Source organism: Dromiciops gliroides, chromosome 4 (assembly GCF_019393635.1).
Source record: "Dromiciops gliroides isolate mDroGli1 chromosome 4, mDroGli1.pri, whole genome shotgun sequence".
Classification (NCBI taxonomy): Eukaryota; Metazoa; Chordata; class Mammalia; order Microbiotheria; family Microbiotheriidae; genus Dromiciops; species Dromiciops gliroides.
The window spans coordinates 11,278,642-11,301,638 of NC_057864.1; positions in this window are offsets into that span (position 1 = coordinate 11,278,642).

A 22,997-nucleotide genomic window follows, 5' to 3' on the forward strand; every position below is an offset into this window, starting at 1 on the left:
TGGATCTGTGACCTGGGTTCAAATCCCAGCCTTTGACACCGGTATGCCTTGGGGCAAATCATCCAATCTGTTTCTGTATTGTTAAATGACTGGGTGGCTGATAAGATCCTCTGCAGCTCTGATGAGCCTGTAATTTCATCCATGTGGGTACTCCCTCCTTTTCTGATCACACATTTCTATGATAATATGCTTCTTGTCCAAAGTTCATCACTGGAAATAGGCTGCGGTTCATTCCTACCCACACTGCAACTCTTCTGTAGGTCACCAGCAACCTTGATTCCTAGGAGTCTATGGAATTCCAAGATTCACAACCACATGGTATCAATAAGAGGGTATGTATTGAAAAAGAAATAAAGCACCATTTAAGGACAAGAAACACCTATGCAATACAGATTACTCTCCAAAACAGAAAGTACTCTACCAAATTCCTTTTTTGTGGGGAAAAATACGGAAACTAAATGGTTCAGTGGACAAAACACTGGGCCTGCCGTCAAAAAGGTTCATCTTCCTGAGTTAAAATCTGGTCTGAGACACTTACTAGCCATATGATCCTGGGTGTATCACTTCACCCTGTTTGCCTCAGTTTCCTTATCTATAAAATGAGCTAGAGAAGGAAATGGCAAACCAGTTTATCTTTGCCAAGAAAACCCCAAATGGGGTCACAAAGGGTCAGATACGACTGAGAACAACTGAACAACAAAAACATGGGTCTAATACCTAAACCAGGGAGTGATAAATCAAAGAAAATTAGACTAGTAGTTCTAGTGAACACTGACACAATTTTTTAAAAATTTAAATCATTTTATTGATATTTTTAAAAGAAACTTTTGGGGGCAGCTAGGTGGCACAGTAGATGAAGCACCGGCCCTGGATTCAGGAGGACCTGAGTTCAAATCTGGCCTCAGACACTTGACACTTATTAGCTGTGTGACCCTGGGCAAGTCACTTAACCCTCACTGCCCCACCAAAAAACAAAACAAAAACCAAAACAAACTTTTGCATCACTTTAATTCTTGAATATCCCCCTACCCACCCCCAACCAGCAAGCCATCCTTTGTAAGAAAAAATTTTTTAAAGAGGAAAGAAGTAGTTCAGCAAAATGAAACTTCATATCTAATATATCTAATAATATATGCAATATTCTACCCATAGTCCCTGCCTCTGCAAAAATGGGAGAGAAATGCATTTTTCTTTTTATCTTCAGAGCCAAACATAGTTATTATAACTCCAAAGATTTCTTCCTGTTCTAATTCTATGATTGTATCCTATTATCCTAATCTGTGAAACTATAAATTACAAAGGAGCTGCCAGTCAGCTCGTTGGAGCAAGTTTCCCCTCAGGATTTTCCTCATACTGAATATGAAATGACAAATCCTGACTAAAATTGCTACAACTCTATATGTAGATATGTACATGTATACACACACATGTACATGTATACACACACATATATATATATATACATTTGTCTCCCTCTGATTTAACAATATATGGCAAATGAGGTCACAGCTGAGCCTTTCTTTGCATACCATACCCTCTGGGTTACTCAATACATCAGTGAGTCGGGTCCCCAGAAAATAGCTGATTTAATATTACTCTCCTTCAGGGATGGAGGGCTTTGAGGTGCCTAGATTTCAAGTGTCCACTCAGGAGCCCCCACAAGTGTTCTTCCCCTGATTATTAGTCACCCAGACTTAATTAGCATTGAGAAAGGGTATTTATTAAGCTGTTATAATAACAACAATTAGTACAAAACATTCCCCACAAATCAGGGGCACACCCTGTCCTTGCACATACCAGGTTTCTGTAGAGGTAGAGTAGAATCCTTGTACTGTTCTTCAGAGATGTCCTGAGAGTGGGCGACTTTGTAGGGTCCATAGTCAATACATCTCTGAGTTACAAAGGGTTACCCTCCCTGAAAGCCATGCCAGCCTTGGGTGAAGCTGGCCCATCAATCTGATGGCCACAGCTACCTACATTAATGGGAACTGGATCTTCCAGTCTTTCAACGTTCACCAGGTGGTAATCTGGTCAACCGGGGGCAGGGAGAGGCAGTGGAGGGAGACAGAGACACTGAGACTCTCTCCCTCCCATGACAAGGATAATCCCCCCCTGAGTCCTTTATCACTGGCTCCAACCACCATACAACTGTCCAGCTACTGAAGTGCCTGACCTCCAAAAGACTAGCTGTTTTGTATATGGTCCACAGGGTTATTTCATTCATCTCTCTTTATCCAATTATAAAAGCATTTATTTCTCAAATTAGTTAAGGATTGATCCTACCTAGTTTATACCTTTTGTTGAATGATGGATTCAGTTCAGCTGTCTGGGCCTTCCGTAATTACCCTTCCATTCATGCCCCTCCAGTGCCTAGTCTAGTGCCTGGCACCAAGTATATGAGTCAATCAGTGGAAAAGCATTTATTAAGCACTTACTGTGTGCTTACACACACACACAAACCTACTGTGTATACAAATGCCAACAAGCAAGACACTCCCTGCCTTAGAAGCTCGCATTCTCTTTTTCTTTTTCTTTTTTTGGTGAGGCAATTGGGGTTAAGTGACTTGCCCAGGGTCACACAGAGAAGCTTGCATTCTAAGGAAGAAAGACAATACAAATAGAGGAGAAGGACCTAAAGACAAAGTGATGGAGGCTAGAGGTGAAGAGCAATGAATTCTACTCTCCAGGGAGAGGAGGGTGGAGTTGTGGGCAGCATGACTTAGAGATGCCAGGAAATGGCATCTATTAAAAATGTATTTATAATTGTTGAATTTTAGACCTGGAAAGAAACTTAGAGCTCATTGTGTCCCAAACTACAGTTGGAGCTCATCTTTCCTCTTTCTTTAGAGAATCACAGCAGTTTTTTGTTAGGAGCTGGTCCAGATGAGAGAGAGAATTTTGGAGCTTTTCAGATGATTTAAATAAACTTCTTCCTTTTAGACAACCTAGGATCATAGACTGAGAACAGGAAGGGGCCTTAAGCAGTTACATGGTGCAGTGCATAGAGCACCGGGCCTGGAGTCAGGAGGACCTGTGTTCAAATCTGACATCAGATACCTGCTTGTTGTGTGACCTTGGACAAGTCATGAACTCTCTGCCTCAGTTTCCTCATCTATAAAAGGAGCCAAAGAAGGAAATGGCAAAGCACTGCCGTGAATGGTCAGAAACAACTGAACCACGGCAAGGGACCTCAAGGGCCAGTGATGTCACACTCAAAGAGGAATCCATCTCTGAGGGTCCCCTATTGACTTGGAGAACCAACCACAAGTTCATATTCTCTATTTGATATTGGATTTTATTGACTATTTCCCAAATACCTTCTAATCTGGTTTGGGCCTGGGGGCCACACGGGGGTCATGTTTGATGCCTCCGTCACAGGCCCTCTGGTCCCACGATCTTGTTTTACAAAAGGGAGAAAACTGAGGCTCAGGGAATTCAAGGAACAAGATGGTCCCTCTCTCTGCTCTGGGCCAGGAACACTCTGGTCCCCACTCTGACCCTTGTCCCCCTTGGCCTCCTTCCAGTCACAACTAAAACACCCTTTCCTATAGGAAGCTTTCCCCAACCCCTCTTTTTTAAAATTTATTTATTTATTTTTGGGGGGTGAGGCATTTGGGGTTAAGTGACTTGCCCAGGGTCATACAGCTAGTAAATGTCAAGTGTCTGAGGTCAGATTTGAACTCAGGTCCTCCTGAATCCAGGGCCGGTGCTCTATCCACTGGGCCACCTAGCTGCCCCCCCCCACCAGACTGTCTTTTGCCTCTTGTTGTATCCCCAGAGCCCAGCATTGGTAGGTGCTTTAAAAATGTTTATGGAATTGGGTTAAATTAAGTTAAATTAAGTGACTTGCCTGAGGTCATGCTGACAGGAAGCATCCTAGGCCAGATATGAACCCAGCTCCCTGTCTCCAGAGCAGGTAAAGAAACTAGAGAGTCAGTAATATGCCCGAGGCCACAGACCAACCACCGCAGAGCCAAGAAAATGATCATCCACGGCTCTTGAGTCTATCCAGGAAGCTCTAATGAAGATTACCGGTGCTCAGATCTCCCTTTGGAAGGAGCCACAGCAGCCACGGGGGCTCACGAGTCTAGAACTTCAAGGAACCTTCTAGGCCTATTCCGACCCCCTCATCTTATAGATGAGGCAACAGACCTGAGGACGTTGAATGATGCAGCCAAGGGCATGGGGCCGAGTAAACAGGTTTTGAACCCGTCCTCTGCAGGCCAGGTCCAGAGGTCTTTCCGCTGCTCAACACGCCATTGTGAAAAGGACGCCTTTGATCTTTCCCCTGCACTATGACAACTCTCATGGCTGCAGCAGAACCCTTCTCTGCTGTATTTGTAGCATAGGTCAAGAATCTAAATCAAGACCCATAAGGAGGCTGGTGGAGATGAGGAAGGAGCTTGGACCGTGTCTGCTGGACACAGAGAGAGGCGCCTGGAGGCCAGAGATGGCGGAGGTGACACTGATACATGGTGGATGATGGAGCGGAAAGAGCCAAAGCTGATCAGATCAACCAATTGACTCCTGTGTTTCAGAGAAGACTAGGCCCTGGGTGTCCGATGAGTGGAACCCAGGGGGTTCCTCCATTGGCAATCCCCTACACTGGTCAAACTTCAGCTTGTCAATGGGGCTGGAGACACCAACTAAATAACATGGAGCCTAGATGACCTAAGAAGCACTTACCAAAAGGCACAGTCTTGGACTGACATGTCCCCACGGAGGGCAGGGGATCCCAAGGTCAGGTACAAAGTCAGCTGTGTGTCCCTTGGCATGTTTTGGCAGAACAGCTGTCAATGCATGTTGGGAGAAGAAGGAAGGAAGGAAATGAGCATTTATTAAGGGCCTACTATGTGCTAGGTATTGTGCTAAGCCCTTTAAAATTATTATGTTATTTGATTCTCACAACAATTTTGGGAAGTAGACACTATCACTATCCCCATTTTACATATGAGGAAACTAAGGCAGACTGAGGTGAAGTGCCTGGCCAGGGATTACACAGCTAGTATCTGAGGTTCACATTTGAACGGGGGGTTTAACTCCAGGGCGACACTCTATCCACTGCACCACCTATGTGTGGGGAAGGAGTTTCTTTATCAGTAACTTCCTAGAGCCATGAAATAAAAAGTTGGTATTAATAATAATGATAGGTGCTAGGTGGCACAGTGGATAGAGCATGGGGCCTGGAATCAGGAAAACTCATATACCTGAGTTCTAATTCAGCTTCAGACACTTACTACCCGTGTGACCCTGGGCAAGTCACTTAACGCTGTTTCCTCATCTGTAAACTGAGCTGGAGAAGGAAATGCTAAACTACTCCTTTGCCAAGTAAACCCCAAAAGGGTTCACAAAGAGTCAGGCAGGACTGAGCAACAGCAACAATACTGCCATTATCCATAATAATCAATAAAGAAATTAGAGAAGGGCTGTTGTGACGAGCCTGGCCTAGTGATGACCGCAGATACTGCAGAGGAGCAGGAGAAGCTATGCAGACCCTCAGCACAGGCTTCAAAACTTTAATGCCCATTGAAGAGCTAGCTGGGGAGACATGGCTCAGTAGCTCAAAAGCTCCATCCAAAGCCTCCATCTTTCAGGGACTGACATGACGAAGGGCTGTGCTAGAGACACGCACCTTCAAATACCCTTGAAAACTCACCCAATAAGCTAGACTAGGACAGACCAGGCGAGAGACGGCAGAGGAAGATGAACGCTGTCGGCCTGACCCGGCCAGGTGTGCAGATGGATGTGAGAGATGCTGGGAAGGTCCAACGATCACAGACTGAGCTCCTGCCGACAATGGCCCAGACACAACATCGACCCGCAAAGAAAGCGTGGATGGTGGCTTAGTGCAGGCTGCCCTCCCAAAGGGTCAAACTCTTCAAGATATGGGTTACAAAAAGCAGCTCAGTGTTTGAGTGGATAGAGCTTGGGCTCGAGGCCAAGAAGACCCGAGTTCATGTCTGACTTCAGACACTCCCTAGCTGTGTGCCCCTAGGCAAGTCATTTAGCCTCTGCCTCAGTTTCCTCACTGGCCAGTGGGCATAACAATCGCACCTGCCTCCCAGGGTTCTTTTGACAAAACATACTTGTAAAGCTCTTTGCAAACATCAGAGAACCGTATAAATGCTCATACAGTTATTTTACAATATAGACTAGCAGAGGAGACCCGACCCATATGTGAACTAGATGAGGAACACACCATCCCCATCAACCTGGCTGCTCCCATACCCATGAAGCTTCAGTGAGCCCGCAGAAGGTGACCCTGCATCAATGACAAAAGGCAGTAATTTTTTCTATCTGTACCTTAGTGTGCATGGCAAGAAATAGTATTATTGATAAAACATTACTAGTTATTACAGTGATCATTTCATTTATTATCTTAATCATTACTGATAATACCATTTAATGTAAAGGAATAATTGCAGGAGATGGATAAAGACATCATGAGGAAGAGAAAAAGACCTATCTGTAAAAAAATATTTCTAGCAGCTCTTTTTGTGGTGGCTAAGAATTAGACATCAAAGGAAGGTCCATCCATTGGGGAATGGCTGGTGATGGAATATTACTGTGCTATAAGAAATGCCAAGCAGGATGATTTCAGAAAGGCCTGGAAAGACTTGTATGAACTGATGTATAGTGAAGTGAGCAGAACCAAGAGAATATTGTGCACAAAGACAGCAATATTGTTTGAAGAACTATTCTTAACAATATGATGATCCAAGATAATCCCAAAGGACTATGGATGAAACATACTATCCACCTCCAAAGAACTGATATTGATGGAACACATAGACTGAAGCAGGTTATTTTTCACTTTCTTTCTTTTTTTTTTTTCTTTGATTCAAGTTTTCTTATACAACATGACTAACATGGCACTGTTTTACATAATTGCACATGTATAAACCCACATCTGATTGCTTACCACTTCAGGGGGAGGGGAGGGAGGGAAGGAGGGATCAATTTTGAAATTAAAAACTATCAATAAAATGTTTATTATTTAAAAAAACCAAGATGTATAAAATTGTCATTGCTGCTCACATTTATGTAAGCATTTTAATGTTTATAAGACCCTTTCCATATATCAGGTCAAGCTTGCCTCCTTGAGGGATTGTTCTATTCTGTGTCTTTAGCCTGGTGCACAGTAGGGGTTCAGTCACTTTTTGCTGAACTGCAATGAGCGATTTTGCAATGATTATTGAGCTTCTGAAGTCTCTGTGGCCTGAAACATCTGCTCTTACAAGTAATTGTGGAGCCCTTTAACCAGGCTCTGCTTTGGGGCATCCAAACAGGTTTAAAATAGACAGCTGACATGACCAAATACTTTTTTGACCATGGCACCAAATGATGATTGTCAATCAATATACTCCAGGATACCTCAAGGTTAAAAGTTTCACATGCAAAATGTGTGAATAATAATTCATGCTTCACACAATATTCTAAAAGGACTCTAAGTGGCCCAGTGGGCAGTTGGCAAGACCTGAGTTCAAATCCTGGATGAATCACTTAATCTCCTTAGCCTCAGTTTCTGTATCTGTAAAATGGGAGAGGTAACAGCATGTACCTCACACAGTCATTGTGTTGATCAAATGAGATATCTATTAAGTGCTAGATTTTGTTATTGACAAGCCCCAAAGTCCTGCTGTCAGGGGAACCTCCTGAACACGGGAATGTGCTGTCAGCTACAAATCACACAAAGGAGCAATCTGCAGCAACAGGACGTTATCCTTTTGGAAAGGATGCACCACACCTGCTGTGGCCAGGTCCCACTTTGCCCTTTGTTCAAGGATGGGAAAGTAGTCCAGTGGCAGCCACGTCAGTGGATTGTGACAATCTGAAGGCAGAGCGAATGTGTAGTCTCCTCAAGGAGGAAGCCAATTACAGCTTTCACAAGTGGCGCTTGTTAAGATGATTGTGATATTTTTAACCATCATTAGGCAAAGATTGCTTTTCTAAGAACCCTTGCTCCCGACTGAGTACTTCTCGGAAAGATGTGTCTGCTCTGGGGCGGTGCACGGGGACTACAGGGTCCTCAGCACGGTAGGGTCTTAACAAAGGGTGGATGGATTGACCACAGTGTTAATTAAATGAGCCAACCAAACTCATGTCAAATGAGGACTTAGAGCTGGAAGGGACCACAGAGGTTTATTTGTCTGATTCCCCTCCATCCCCATTTTACAGATTCGGAATTTAAGGTCCAAATCAGGGAGGTGATTTGCCCAGGGCTGTAAAAGTGGTAAATGTCAGAATCAGGATTCGAACTGAGAACCTCTGCCTCTGGAAGCAGTACTCTGTTGTCCTAAGGTAACTGAAGAGTTTGAGGAAGGGATGACAGGAGCCAGAGGAAGCAGAGAGGTTCTTTTGCTGACATCTGTGTTCATTGCCTGCTGTTTGTTGTTTGTGGTTCTATCTGGGCTGGGAACACTTCAGCAGCAGCTTTGCTGGTGATGTAGCCCTGCCCCCCCCAGTTGCTCCCCTCCCTTACCCCAGACCTGTCCCCCCAGTTGCTCCCCCCTTGCCCCAGCCCTGTCCCCCAGTTGTCGACGACCCCTCCCGCCTTGCCCCAGCCCTGCCCCCCCCCAGTTGCCACCGCCCCCTCCCACCTTACCCCAGCCCTGCCCCAGCTGCCTCTCATTTGGAGTCAGGAGTGTGCCTCTCTTCCCTGGGAACCATCTGGAAGACAGAAGAGTCAGCATCTGGAAGCCGGGAGCAGCCAGTGTCTCAGAGGGGAGGGCAGAGATAGGAGAGGGCTCTGCCCGGCAGGGCTGTTCCCACACATCTCGGTCAAGAGCGGCCATCACCAGACTTCTCTGCTCCCTCGTCCGTCCGTGTTTGGTCGGGCTCTTGGGAATGGCTCTACAAACAAGGAAAACTTATTTGAGTCAGTCACGAGACCCCCCAGAACCTCAGGGAGACCTCTTGTGCCTGAACAATGTCTGGGACAAGACGTCATCCAGCTTTCACTGGAAGCCCCCCAGGGATGAAAGCCTCATTAGCACCTTATGCAGCCCACTCTAGTTAGGAAGTGTGTGCTTACATGCCATTGTGTACTGACTCTTGAGAGCTGATTGTTAAATTTCCCAGGAGGACATTTACATATAAGAAATTGGCAAATGCTACAAATCAGTTTGATTCATTGTTTTCTTGATTTTCTAGATTTAATCAAACGATGCATCTGTTTATAATGCAGATCAAACTTAAATTATGTTGTGCATACTTATTTTTTTTTTGGTGGAAAGCTGCTTGTTAAACATTTACTAGCGTGTTCCCGTATATGGAGCCTAAACTTTATCTCTATGGCTTCCAACACTTGCTACTGGTTTTGCCTTCTGGGGTCAAGCCGAGTGAGTCTGACCTCTCTTCCACCTGAAAATGACCATGGCCAAGGTGTGCCTAGGGTAGAGTGAACAGGGCTTGGTCTCAGGATAAGGCCGGGTCTAGGATAAACAACACCTGATCACTGTCTTCTGCCATTCCCACCTGATGAGCCCAATCACTCCCTACCTCCCATTCTTGAGGGTCTCATTGCCACAGTGTCTCTCCCGGGGCCCACCTTCCACTACAGCCTTCCTCTCATCTACTATTCCCCCCCCCCACCCCCCGCCACGGACAATAAGGGTTAAGTGACTCACCCAGGGTCACACAGCTAGTAAGTGTCAAGTGTCAGATTTGAACTCAGGTCCTCTTGAATCCAGGGCTGGTGCTTTATCCACTGTGCCACCCAGCTGTTCCCTCATCTACTATTTCTACCCCCTTCTCGAGCATCTTCCCCTGGCCAACAGTTCTAGGTATGCCTTGGCTATGAACTTTGCTCTTCTCTATCAAGTGCACCTACAGTGGATCTGGGCTGGGCTGGTTTCCATGGCCCTCACCATAATTTACTCTCCTGGCAGAGTGTTTTGTAAGAATCTATGTTTGGGCTAGAAATTAGGTGAGACTTCAAGGGTCCCAAAGCCCCATGAGCCAACAGAGTATTACGGATAGAGAGCTGGCCTTGGAGTCAGGAAGACCCGGGTTCAAGGGCTGCCTTTGATATATATGGACTGTAGGACCTTGAATGAGTTCCATAACTTCCTGGTTTCCCAGGCAACAATATAGAGATGGTGCCAATCTCCATTTGGTAGAGGACGTTCCTTCCTGGGAACCTACATGAATGAAATTGAGTTAGCTAAGAAAAATAGAGGGCCTATCTTTTTGTACTATCACCAACAGGTAGAGCCCCACCTCTTTAAGATGTCAAAGGTTCATCAGATTCGGAACTAAAAGGGACCTTGAGGGTCATGGAGACTGCCCACTTCTTTGTTCACATGAGGTACTGATGCAAATAGTGGTTAAGGGACTTGTCCAAGGTCATCCAGGTGGCTGGGCCAGGATTCTGAACTCCAAATCCAATTTGCTTCCAACTTCACGTGTGAAACCATCGCCACTGCCGAGCTAAATCACAGACTAGAAATAGATCGTTCCGTCTCCATCTCGGCTTTTTATTGGGAGAACATTTTTGTTGGGTCGGTTTTTGTCTGTGTCTTTGGGCTTCCAAAGCAGGGAAGACATTTTGAGAGTTCAAAGCTCTGTGGTTTGATGAGCATGATGGCTCCCTCCTCTGATGCAGGTCATGAGTCATCCTGCAGGTAGTCATTTTACTTACTGGAGCCAAAAACATCATCATCTGACAGCCATCCTTCTGCGATGCATTTTTCTGATTTAGCCAGGCCGGTCATCGAGATCAGCCACAGCTAGGCTCCCTCTCAGAGCCTTGGAGTCATCTCTGACTCTCTCCATCCCCCAACATCATGAACTAAGCCCTAATCAATAGTGCGTCAGCTTTTTTGGTCTACTCTCAACTCTCAATGCGACTCCCCTTGTTGAGCTTTCAACTCACAAGTCACAGGATCAAAGATGCCTCGATAGAACCCTCCCATCTTTCAAGGAGGAAACTGAGGACAAGAGAGGAGAAACGATTTATTCAGGACAACAGAGGGAGCAAGTGGAAGAGGCAGGATTTGAAAGCAGATCCTCTGCCTCCAGATTAAACGCCCTTTCCACTGAACCTCGGAGTCTCTTTTCGCATGCAAACTAGCCCTGTGACTTGCCAGCCAGGCTTCCCATCTTCAGTCTGTCCGGTATCCATTTCATCCTTCAGACTGCCGAGTAATCTTCAAACACACTGTGCTATTCCCATTCATCCACAGAGCTGACTCCGGTGGATTCTTGATCCAAGCATTCAAAGTCCCAACCTACCTCCTCTGCCTGATCTCGTCCTGTCCTTCTTGTGCTCTATGTTCCTGCCAAACTGGGCAACTCTTCATTCCTTGTTTCAATCCTGTCTTCACCCATTGCTGAGGCTTTATTGGTGCGGTCACCATCCCTGAAATAGCTTCTAAGATGGAGAATGTCCAGCAGGCAACCAGGCTGGGGATGGACCTTGAGTTCATGCCATGGGAAAATGAGTTAAAGGAGGTGGGGGACATTTATCCAGGAGAAAAGAAAACATAGAGAGGCCATGGTGCCTGCCCTCAGTGGTCATGTGAAGCAGGAAGTAAGCTTGTATTGCTTGGCCCCAGAGAGCAGAACTAGGAAGGACAACTCAAGGTTGTAAAGAAGCAGACTTAGGCTTGAGGTCGGGAAAACTTCCCCATGATTAGAGCTACCCAAAAGGCAGCTGGGTGACAAAGTGGATAATTGGCTGAGAATCAGAAGACCTGAGTTCAACACCAACCTCAGACTCTTACTAGCTGTGTGACCTTGGGCAAGTCATTGACACTTTGTCTTGGTTTCCTCAGCTGTAAAATGAGGGAACCCAATAATAGCACCTGCCTCCCAGGGCTGTTGTGAGGATCAAAGGAGTAAACAGAACAGTATTTGCTAAAGAATGGGTGCTTAATCAATACTTGTTTCCTTCCCTCCTTCTAAAAGCAGGAGTGAGCACCTGAGTATGTAGTGCACAAGCTTCACTGCCACTGTGGAAGGGGGAATTTTTGTTCAGGCCCAGCTGAAGCTCCTTCCAACTCCAAGATTCAACGATGGGACTTAGCGGGATACTTCCCTTCACAATTTCTATTACTTTTAAAATGTTTAGGAAGTCTGATCTTTGGACCAGAATGTGCTGATCTGTCCTATGGCCTATGTTAGGACATCTTATAGACATCACATCAATACTTTACTGGGTCCACTCCCTCCAACAGTGCAGATCGCCATCTATTCGAGCTTTCTCATCTCATGTGACTCGACCACATTCTCCTAAAATCCTTCATAGACAGTCTTCCCAATACATTGATGACATTCCTCTGCTCTTTTATTATTCTGTGGGAGCCAGTGAAGGTCTCAGACTGTTCATCTGTTGCCCCCTCCCATTCTTAATCGATGACTGACCCACCTCCCCTCTCCAATCGGACATTGACTAGATGGTACCTTCTTACATGTTATCATTGTTAATACTACTAATAGGTGATTGAGGGGCAGTTAGGTGGCACAGTTGATAGAGCACTGACCCTGGATTCAGGAGGACCTGAGTTCAAATCCTGACTCCGATGCTTGTTACTTACTAGCTGTGTGACCCTGGGCAAGTCATTTAACCCCAATTGCCTCACTAAACAAACAAAACAAAACAAAAAAAGACGATTGGTAATACACAAAAGGTAAGCCACTTGAGGGCAGGGTCTAGTTTTTTTTCTTTCTCTTTGTATCTCTTGGGCTTAGCAAAATGACATGTATCAGAGTAAGAACTCAACAGAGACTTGCCAATTGAGGGATCTGTGCTAACCCGCTGTCTACTTCCCCCTTCTACAATTCTTTCTCTTGCTGTGTGAATTATCCACTATTCAGATTCTCAGGAGGTTATAACATTTCAAGATTTGCTCAGAGATGGATGGCATCACTGGACAACTCCTCCAGCTAGATAGCAGAGTAGCAGGGGCCTTTACTTAATTTCTTACTACCTGTAAAGCTTTACTCATTTAATAACTTATTGACAGATTCTTGCCAGATACCTCAAAGATTCTACATTGTCTTGAATATAACAATGCCCACTTTGAGTCCCCTTTCCTGAAGGTCACATAGAAGACCAGCTCCCAGTGTGTTGGTTTGTTGGGGGTTAATTGTTCATATGGCTTGTTTGCATGAGCAAATTTCATAAAAACAGTGGTCACAGGCATGAGTCAGAATCAGGGAGAGAGAGTTCCTGCCAGCTCTCTCCTTTTGTAGCCTCCTTTCCATAAATCATCATAAAGATTGCCAAAACTCTATTCCCAGCATTTTACAGTATAAGGTAAGGGGATCCTTTTCTGAGTTTTCCCCCATTATTCAAAAACAACCCTAGTTACCAGTTAATGGTGGGGGTTTTATTGGTGTTGTAGTATTAGTTTATATATGTATATGTGTGATTGATTAATAAATATTGATTTAATATTTATTAATACCAGGTAGCTAAGGTGGTACAACAGATTGAGTGCTAAGCCTAGAGTCAGGAAGACTCATGTTTGTGAGTTCAAATCTGGCCTCACACACTTAGTAACTGTGTGACCCTGGGAAGTCACTTAACCTTGTTTTTCTCAGTTTCCTCCTCTCTAAAATGAACTGGAGAAGGAAATGACAAACACTGCAGGATCTTTGCCAAGAAAACCCCAAATGGGGTCACAGACAGTCAGATGTGATTGAAAAATGACTTAACAATAACACTATGTTAAAGAATCGTGCTAAAATCTAGAGGTTACAAAATCATAAAATACATGATACTTTTCCTTTGCTTCCTTAAAATCAAGTACTGTGGATATCATTTATCTTCTGAAAAAGGAAAAGCTCTCAAGTGTGGCATAATCATAAACCACTCCCATAAGTAGAATAGGGAGAGTCGTTTTGATAGATAATGGTGGATGCACAAGGAACTCACTGACCAACTTTGCTGGTAAAAGACATGTAAAGGGTTACTTCAATAAAAATCCATTACTATCTGCCTGTTTGCTGATATCATGACTTGATCTACTTAAGCAATCCTAGGGAGTCAGCCGAGAAACTAATTGAGATAGTGGAGTCAGTGAAGTTGTAAACTACAAACCATACCCACAAAACTCAACAGCATTTTTTATTGCACTAACATAATCCAGGAATATTGGAACATATTCCATAATCCATCATTGGAACACAATTCATAATATTGGAAAAGAAAGGTATATAAACAAGTGACAATATGACCCAAAGCCATTCACTAATAGATAAATATTCAAAATATGTGAACTAATAGTTGTTTTTTTTTTTTAAGTGAGGCAATTGGGGTTATGTAACTTGCCCAGGGTCACACAGCTAGTAAGTGTCAAGTGTCTGAGGCCGGATTTGAACTCAGGTCCTCCTGAATCCAGGGCCGGTGCTCTATCCACTGCGCCCCCTAGCTGCCCCCTAATAGTTCTCAAAAAAATTATATATTATTAATTGGTACATGAAGGAACCCTCCAAATCACTAATAGTCAGAAAAATGCACATCAAAACAACCCAGAGGTTTTACCTTACGCTGAGTTAACGGCCAAAGATGACAAATGGTAAAATGGTAAGAGCATTAGAGTTGTCATCTTTGCCAAGTCAGAGGTCCTGCCTCTGACCTTAGGCAAGCCACTAAGCTTCCCTGGTCCTTGCTTTCTTCATCTGCAAAATAAAGGTTCCTTCTAGCTTTAAACCTATAATCCTAGTCAATGTTGGAGGCATTGTGCAAAGATGGGTACACTAATGCATTGTTGGTGGAGCTGTGAATTGGTCTATCCATTCTCTTTTTTTTTTTTCTTTTAGTGAGGTAATTGGGGTTAAGTGACTTGCCCAGGGTCACACAGCTAGTATGTGTTATGTGTCTGAGGCCGGATTTGAACTCAGGTACTCCTGACTCCAAGGCCGGTGCTCTATCCACTGTACCACCTAGCTGCCCCTGGTCTATCCATTCTCAAAAGCAGTTTCAAATTATTCAAAGAAAGTAACTCAAATATCCATATCCTTTGATTCAGAAATTCTACTGCTAGGTCTAAACCCCAAGGAGAACAATGACAGAAAGAAAGTTTTCATACAAAGCAACAAATTTATAGCATTACCTTTTGTGGCAGTGAAAAACTAGGAATATTTGCAAAGTGCTTTGTAAACCATAAAACATGATATAAATGCCATCTGTTATTATTATTATTATTATTATTATTAATGAGAAGCAGAGAGAAGACCGATTTGGCTGGATACCAAGACAGTGTAAGACAGAGGTAATATCCAATGAGATTGGAAAGATAGGTAGGGGCAGGTTAGACAGGGCTTCAGAAGCCAAACAGAGAAGTTTCTATTTCATCCTCAAGGCTGGGTGAGTTAGGGAGTCACACACTCAGATCTGAGCTTAAGGAAAATTCTATCCTCAGCAATGTGTATGATATACTAGAACAGGATGAGATATGAGTCTGGTACACCAAGGAGGAGACTGTTCCAATGATCTCAATGAGAGGCAATGAGAGTCTGAACTAAGGCTGTAAGGTTGGGGAGTGGAGACAAGGGGTCAGATGTGAGATTTGTTGTGAAGTCAGAGATGGCAAGATTTGGGAGGAGTGGAGAGGAGAGGAGAGGAGAGGAGAGGAGAGGAGAGGAGAGGAGAGCCTCCTCGAGTTGGTCCTTGGATGACAGGCCGCAGCCCATCAGTACGTCATGGTCACAACTATCCCAGCTTGGTAGAAACGACCAGGGCTTGTGGACAGCTGGCAGTGCCTTTGGAGAATCCAGGGTCGCCTCCGCAGCACGTGAGGTGGGAGAGAATTGAGAGTCTTGAGTTGCCTTCCGGGGTCCAACCCAGACATCAAAGTCGGCCCCATCATGGCGGACCTGACGAGTGGGGCCTTGGAGGAGGGAGAACCCCTTCTCAAGTAGTCCCTTTCACTTTGGGACAGACCTAGTGGTTGGGACTCCTGACATCAAGACTCAGTTGACCTTTTCCATCTTCTCCCTATTGCTTCTAAGGCCAACCAGAAAAGTCCAATCCCTCTCCTACTTGAAGGCAGAACACAGTCCAAATCCTCCAAGTGACTGTCATCGTGGTTCCAGGGACCCTCCCGGGAATACTCTCCATGCAGCTTAAACTGTCACCCTCAGCCCTGAGCATGCCAGCCCCTGGCCCCATCCCCTGCGCTGGCCACTCCTGGGGTGGAGGTGGCTCACCCATGCCAGCCCCTGGCCCCATCCCTGGGAGCCTGGATCGCTTCCCACAGCCTGAGATTACTGCAGGGCATTCCACCCCAAGGGCACTGCCTAGTCACCCTGCCAACTTCCCCCCAACTGTCGGTGTCCCCCACGCTTCTGTCTGGGCCCTCTTCTCTTCCCCCTGTCCTTCCTCACTTGGTCATCTCATCAGCTCCCACAGGCTGAACCATCTCTCCACTGATGAGTCTCCAATCCATTTTTCCTGCCTCAGTCTCTCTGCTGAGCTACCATGTCCTATCACCAGCTGTCTTTCGGACATCTCCAGCAGATATCTTAAACTCAAACTGTCCATAACAGGACTAATTCTCTTTCCTCCTAAACTCTCCCCTCTCCTACCTTCCCTACTGGTATAGAGGGCAACATTATTATCCCAGATCCTCTGGCTGGAATCTTAGGAATTATCCTGGACTCTTCACTATCTCTTACCCCCTCCCTCCCCCCAATATGGTGCCAAGACCTGCCAATTTCACCTTTGCAACATCTCTCTAGGATACGCCCCCTCCCCCGCTCTGACCCTGCCCCCACTCTGATGCAGGCCTTTGTCACCTCACACCTGGTCGTTGCAGTAGCTGCTGCTGGGTCTTCCTGCCTGTTTCTCCTCACTGAAAGCTATCTTCCACTGAGCCACTAAAGTGTTTTTCCTAAAGTGCAGGTCTTATCCTGTCACCCCTTCCTCAACAAACTTCAATGGCTCCCTATTACCTCTGGGAGCAAATACGAAATATGCTACTTGACATGCAAAGCACTTCATGACTTGTTTAGTTGTCTCAGTCACGTCCGACACTTTGTGACCCTGTTTGGGTTTTTCTCGGCAGAGACACTGGAGTGGTCTGCCATTTCCTTCTTCAGCTCATTTGACAGATGAGAAAAGCGAGGCAAACGGGGTAAAGTGCCTTGCGCAAGATCAGTTAGTGTTTGGGGCCAGAATTAAACCCGGCTCCTCCCGGCTCTATCCATTAGGCCTCTCCGCTGCCATCTGGCTTCACAGCCTAGCCTCCTCCTCCCTTTCTGGTCTTCTTACATCTTACTCCCCAATGTTTCAATCTAGTGACGCCAGCTTCCTGGCTGTTCCACATATAAGACCCTCTATCTCTAGGCTCTAGGCATTCTCTCTGGTCATCCCCCGTGACTGGAAGTGCTTTCCCTCCTCTGCCCCCATGACTGACCTCACTGGCTCCCTTTAATCCCAAATAAAATCCTACTTTCTACAGGAAGCCTTCCCCAACCCCTCTTAATTCCGGTGACTTCCCTCTGTTAGTTTTTCTATTTATCCTGTAGATAGCTTGCTTTGTACATCTGTATTTGCATGTTGTGAGCTCCTTGAAGGCAGGTCTGTCTTTTGCCTCTTTTTGTGTTCCCTGCACTTAGCGCATAGTAGGTACTTAATAAATGTTGGTTGATTGACTAAGAAGATTGACTAAAGGAGACACACACACACCAAACAGATGAACAGATGTTTTGTGTTTTCTTTTGTAACATGGCTAATATGGGAATATGTTTTGCATGGCTTCACGTGTAATAGTCGATGTAATGCTTGCCTTCCCAAGGAGTGGGAGAGAGAATTTGGAACTCAAAATGATAAAAAGTGAATGTTAATTTTTTTATATGAAATTGGAAAATATTTAGTAAAACACATAAAAATGTATTTTAAAAAGACATTGCTTCTCTTAGTTCTGCTTAAACAGAACTTGGGGCTTCCTGACTCTGCAGACTGGCCCTTTCTCCATCACGCCTCTTCTAAGATCCTCCCTGGAGCCCACCTTTGACACAGACTGACTGCAAGACCCTCAGTGAGACATTGCCTCTCAGGGTCCCAGGAACTGCTGAGAAGAGATCTGCATTGGTGAAGGGTATGTCCTGACTGGGAACTCCAACACTAATAAAATCAAAGATTTAGCTAAAAAAAACCCCACATTTAGCTTTTATTGGCTGCCAAATGTCACCATGATGAGTTTATGTTGAGCTCCAGGTCTGCTATAATTGATCTCTAAATCATTTTTGTACATATGGTTCCTCTTTAACACAGATGTCAGGTTGATGGTTATCCCTATTATTTTTCATCTTTCTAGATTCAGAAGCCTGTTGTTCTAGGCTGTTGAGAACCCTTTGGATCCTGACTCTGTCAGAGAACAAAATAGCTACACTCTATCACATGACACTCCTCCTGACCCTTGCCCCCTCTCCTCCTGCTCCCCATGTTGGGCCATCTGCAGATGTTCAAAGATTCCAACTAATTCCTTCATCAAAGTCACTGATGCAAACATTCAATAGTGAAGGATGCTGGATAGATCCCCCAGGGGACACCTCGAGAGACCTTACTCCAGTTTGATTCCAGTCCCATCAATTATGTTTTGGGGTTTTTTTGGTGAGGCAATTGGGGTTAAGTGATTTGCCCAGGGTCACACAGCTAGTAAGTGTCAAGTGTCTGAGGCTGGATTTGAACTCAGCTCCTCCTGAATCCAGTCCCATTAATGATGGCTCTGTGAGTCCAGTCCTTCTGCCATCTTCACTTAGCTCCACGGCCATCTAGAACCCACGTTTCTGCCACGTTCCCAAGGACAGCACGCACTTGTCCAGTGCTTTGCTGAAATCCAGGTCTGGCTGGCTATGGTGTCTCTTGTTGTTGGAACTAGCAAACCAAGGCAGTGATTGATTATCAGGGCTGAACTCCTTAGGTTCAGCTGCATCTGAGTAGCTGACTCACTCTCTTCCAAGTCCTTCTCCTCCCCACAACTTCCCTGGGAATGGGGATGGGAAGGTGGTGTGGCGCTGACCAGTTAAGGTGACATTGAAGTCAGTGGACTCATGAGCTCATCTTTGGCCAAACCATTCATCCATTTTCTAGGAAATCGCTCTGAAAGATTTGCCCTGCAGCCTCCTCCTTGATGACCTAATCTGTCTTTTTTTTATCTGCTTTCAAAGTCCCTGAAACTTTCCCTTGGTGTTCTCTGATCCAGGCTGCGGCTGCGTTCTGTTGCTGTTTTTCTCTCCAGTGCCTCATTTAGACTCAAATCCTTGGCTGATATTTGCTGTTCTTGCTTTCAGTTGCTTTGTTGGATCTCGGCGGCATCCCCGTGGAGGCACGTGCTTGTCTGTGTACTCGCTGTCCAGAGCCTCCTTGGCCTTCCCTGTCTGCCTGGGAGCCACTGCATCTCCCCTTGTGCTTTTCTCTGCTCTCTCCTGCGTCTCCAGCTACCTCTCTGATGGTACCATCTCAGTCGGCTTCCTCGGCTCCGCTTCCCACCTCCAAGTGGTCCTCTTCTCTTTTTCCTCTCTCCTCCTCCTCTTAGTAACACCAGCCACTCCAAGGGTTCCGATATCACCTCTAAAAAGTGATGCCCGAGTCTGTCCATCTGGCCTCGTCTCCTGCATTTCCCCTGCTCGTTGGACCCTTCTTGGAAGCCCTACTCAAACACAGACCATCTCAAACTCAACCCATTCTTCCTCCCAGCTCCACAGTCGGCTTCCCCTCTTCCAAACTTCTCTATTTCAATTCAATTCAAGATACTAAACTTAAATAAGACACACTCCCTTTCCCAGTGGAGCTTATAATTGTGGGGGGGGCAGAGAGAGAGATGCCATACCTTATCCTCTTTGTACCCCCAGGGGCAGAGTGGGCAGTGCAGAAGGAGAGGCAAAGACTGGGTTTGGGCAGATGAGTCAAGACTGAACTTAGTCGGGGCAACTAGGTGGCACAGCAGATAGAGCACTGGCATTGGAGTCAGGAGGAACTGAGTTCAAAACCAGCCTCAGATACATACTAGTTGTGTGACCCTGGACAAGTCACTTGATCCTGCTTGCCTCAGTTTCCTCATCTGTAAAATGAGCCAGAGAAGGAAACGGCAAACCCCTCATGAAGAGTCAGACACGAATGAAAAATGACTGAATTGAAAACAATAATTAGAATAATTATTGGTAGTCTGTGATAGAGGCCTTTCCAGATCCCCCAAGCGCTAAGGCCTCCTCACTCCCCCCAGATTCCTCGATGCCTTTTTGGTTCCACATTGTCTCCCTCCTCCTGGGCAGGAAAGGCTCCATGTCTGTCTTTGAGTCCCTGGTACTCAGCACATGCTTGGTGAGCAGTAGACGCTCAATATATGCTGGCTGATTTTTAAATTGGATGATAGCAGTGCAATCCTGGCTGGGAATGAATGGTCGGATGGGGGCAAGGGGGGAGAGAAGGGGTAATTAAGAACAGTGCCAAGGCTTTGCAGCTGGGTGCTTGAGTGCCCAGGGTAATAGTGCCACTGGCCCTGCCCTCCCATTTCTTCTAAAGTTCATTGAGCTGGAAAGCCCCAAATACCACTGCTCTCATTGTTCTTGGTGTTAACAGCCCAGGGAACGGCCAACAAAATGGCACCCCCACATATAGCTGGTGCACCAGAACTGGAGCCCTGACTTGACACAGACCCTGGTTCAGCCACTCAGATCCTCTATGATTTGTTTTTGTCTCTGTCCGGATAATTCATCTGGGATCATTTGAATCCAGCTCACTTTGACCTCTTGTCAAGCTATGCTGTGCTCCCTTACAAGCACCGGGCTAACAAGGCATAAGTAAAATACAGAACAAGTCTATCACACCGAACAATATAGAAAGAACTTGCACCCAAGTCTGGAGTCGACCAAGAATGCTTTTCCCTCTGGGAAGTCCTGCTGACACCATCTTGAGCCCATCACTGGGGTTGGAACCCCACTCTGCCCTCCAAAATGAGAACTCAGCCTCATTACAGAACCTGGTAACCTAATACTCTGGTGCCCATCTTTTCTAGCCACAAGTGCTCCACACTTGTAGTGCCACCCTACTTACAGGAGCAGACAGCACGATCTAACTGGTGTCCTGGCCTCAAGTGTGTCCCCACTCCAATCCACTGTCCACTCAGCTGCCAAGGTGATTTGTCTAAAGCATAGGTCTGACCTTGTCACCCACCTTGTTCAATGAACTCCAAGATCAAATACCTCTGGTGATTCCCTATTACCTCCGGCCTCTTGGATGGCTCGGCTAGAGAAGCTGCTAAAGAACACAGTGGGCGTAATGCAGGACCTGCCTTCCAAATCCTGCCTCAGACCAGCTGTGTGATCCTGGCAAAGTCACTTAACCTTTGTCAACTTCAATTTCCTCATCTCCAAAAATGGCACCTACCTCCCAGGGTCATTGTGAGGATCACATGAGTTAACATATGTATAGCGCATGCAAGCCTAAAAGGCTATAGAAATACTATTGTTATTTTAATAATTTTTTCATGGATAATTTCCTCTTATTTCAACAGTCATCCCATGTATTCCTCCCCCTCCTCCTCCAAAAGAGCCATCCCATATGATGAAAAATATTTTTAGAGTGAAAAAAAAGTCATCACAAATGACCAATCCATTGAGAAAGTACAGAAACCTGTGCCAAGTGTCCCACCTGCAGACCCGCACCTCCATGAAAGTGGGGTTGGGGTGGACTCTCCTCTCATCTCTCATCCCATTTGATCTTGACAACTTTGTTACATTTACTCTTGACTCTTTTGTTGTGTCCTTGTTCTTCCCATTTCCTTTGTTGTAATTCCTGTGTATACTGTTTACTTGTCTCTGAATCAGTTCATAGAGATCTTTCCATGCTGCTCCGAATCTATCATTCACATATGTCACTAGTATTATTATAATCGTATAAATTAATCTGTTTGGCATTTAAAGCTCTTTATAACCTGGCCCCTTCCATTTCCAGTCTCCTTGGTTGGCACAGTACAAAGAGACCTGGGCTTGGAGTCTGGAAGACCCGTGTTCAAATCTGTCCTGATACTTACACACTGGTGACCCTGGGTAAGTCACTGAACCACTGTCTGCCTCAGTTTCCTAACCTGTTAACTGGGGATCATAACAGCATCAATGAGATACTTTTGTAAAAAGTGCTTCACACAGTGTCTGGCTAAATACACATCTTCTCCTGGTCTTCCTTCCCTTCATGCATTCTATGATCCAGCTCTTCTCTCCTTGCTTTTACATGACGGGTCAAATAAAATAATTTATAAAAAGTGTTTCCTAAACTTTAGCGTGCTATTAAAATGTTGGCTATTATGATCAGTACTGCCTGGAACCCATAACCTTCTCACCTCTGCCTTCCTTCAAGACTTGGCCCTCGGGGCAGCTAGGTGGCACAGTGGATAGAGCACCGGCCCTGGATTCAGGAGGACCTGAGTTCAAATCCAGCCTGAGACACTTGACACTTAGTAGCTGTGTGACCCTGGGCAAGTCACTTAACCACAATTGCCTCACCAAAAAAAAAAAAAAAAGACTTGGCCCTCCTCACCCCAGTTCTTAACTCCTCCCCCCTCAGATTGCTACCCTCCAGCTATTGTATTACCTAATGATTTACCTGTTATCTCCCCCACTAGAGTGTAAACTCCTTGAGGGCAGAGAGTTTTTGCCGTTCCTCCTAGTTCTAGCTAGTAGCTCAGGACAGCCAGGTGACGCTGTGGATAGAGCACTGGCCCTGAAGTTGTTGGGAGGACCTGAGTTCAAAATTCACCCCAGACAGTTACTAGCTGTGTGACCGTAGGCAAGTCACTTTAACCCCAATTGCCTTAGACATCCGGAACCATCTCCAGTCATCCTGATGTATACTTGCCGCTGGACCCAGATGACTCTGGAGGAGAGGGTGAGGTTAGTGACTTTTTGTCCAGATATGATTTTGTTTGATCCCAATTTAGTACAAGTCATGACATCATGGTCCTCTTTGAGAATGAAGGACAAGCAGCAACAACAAGCTATTAGCTCAATGCTTGACGCAGAGTGGATATTTATGAAATGCTTGTTGA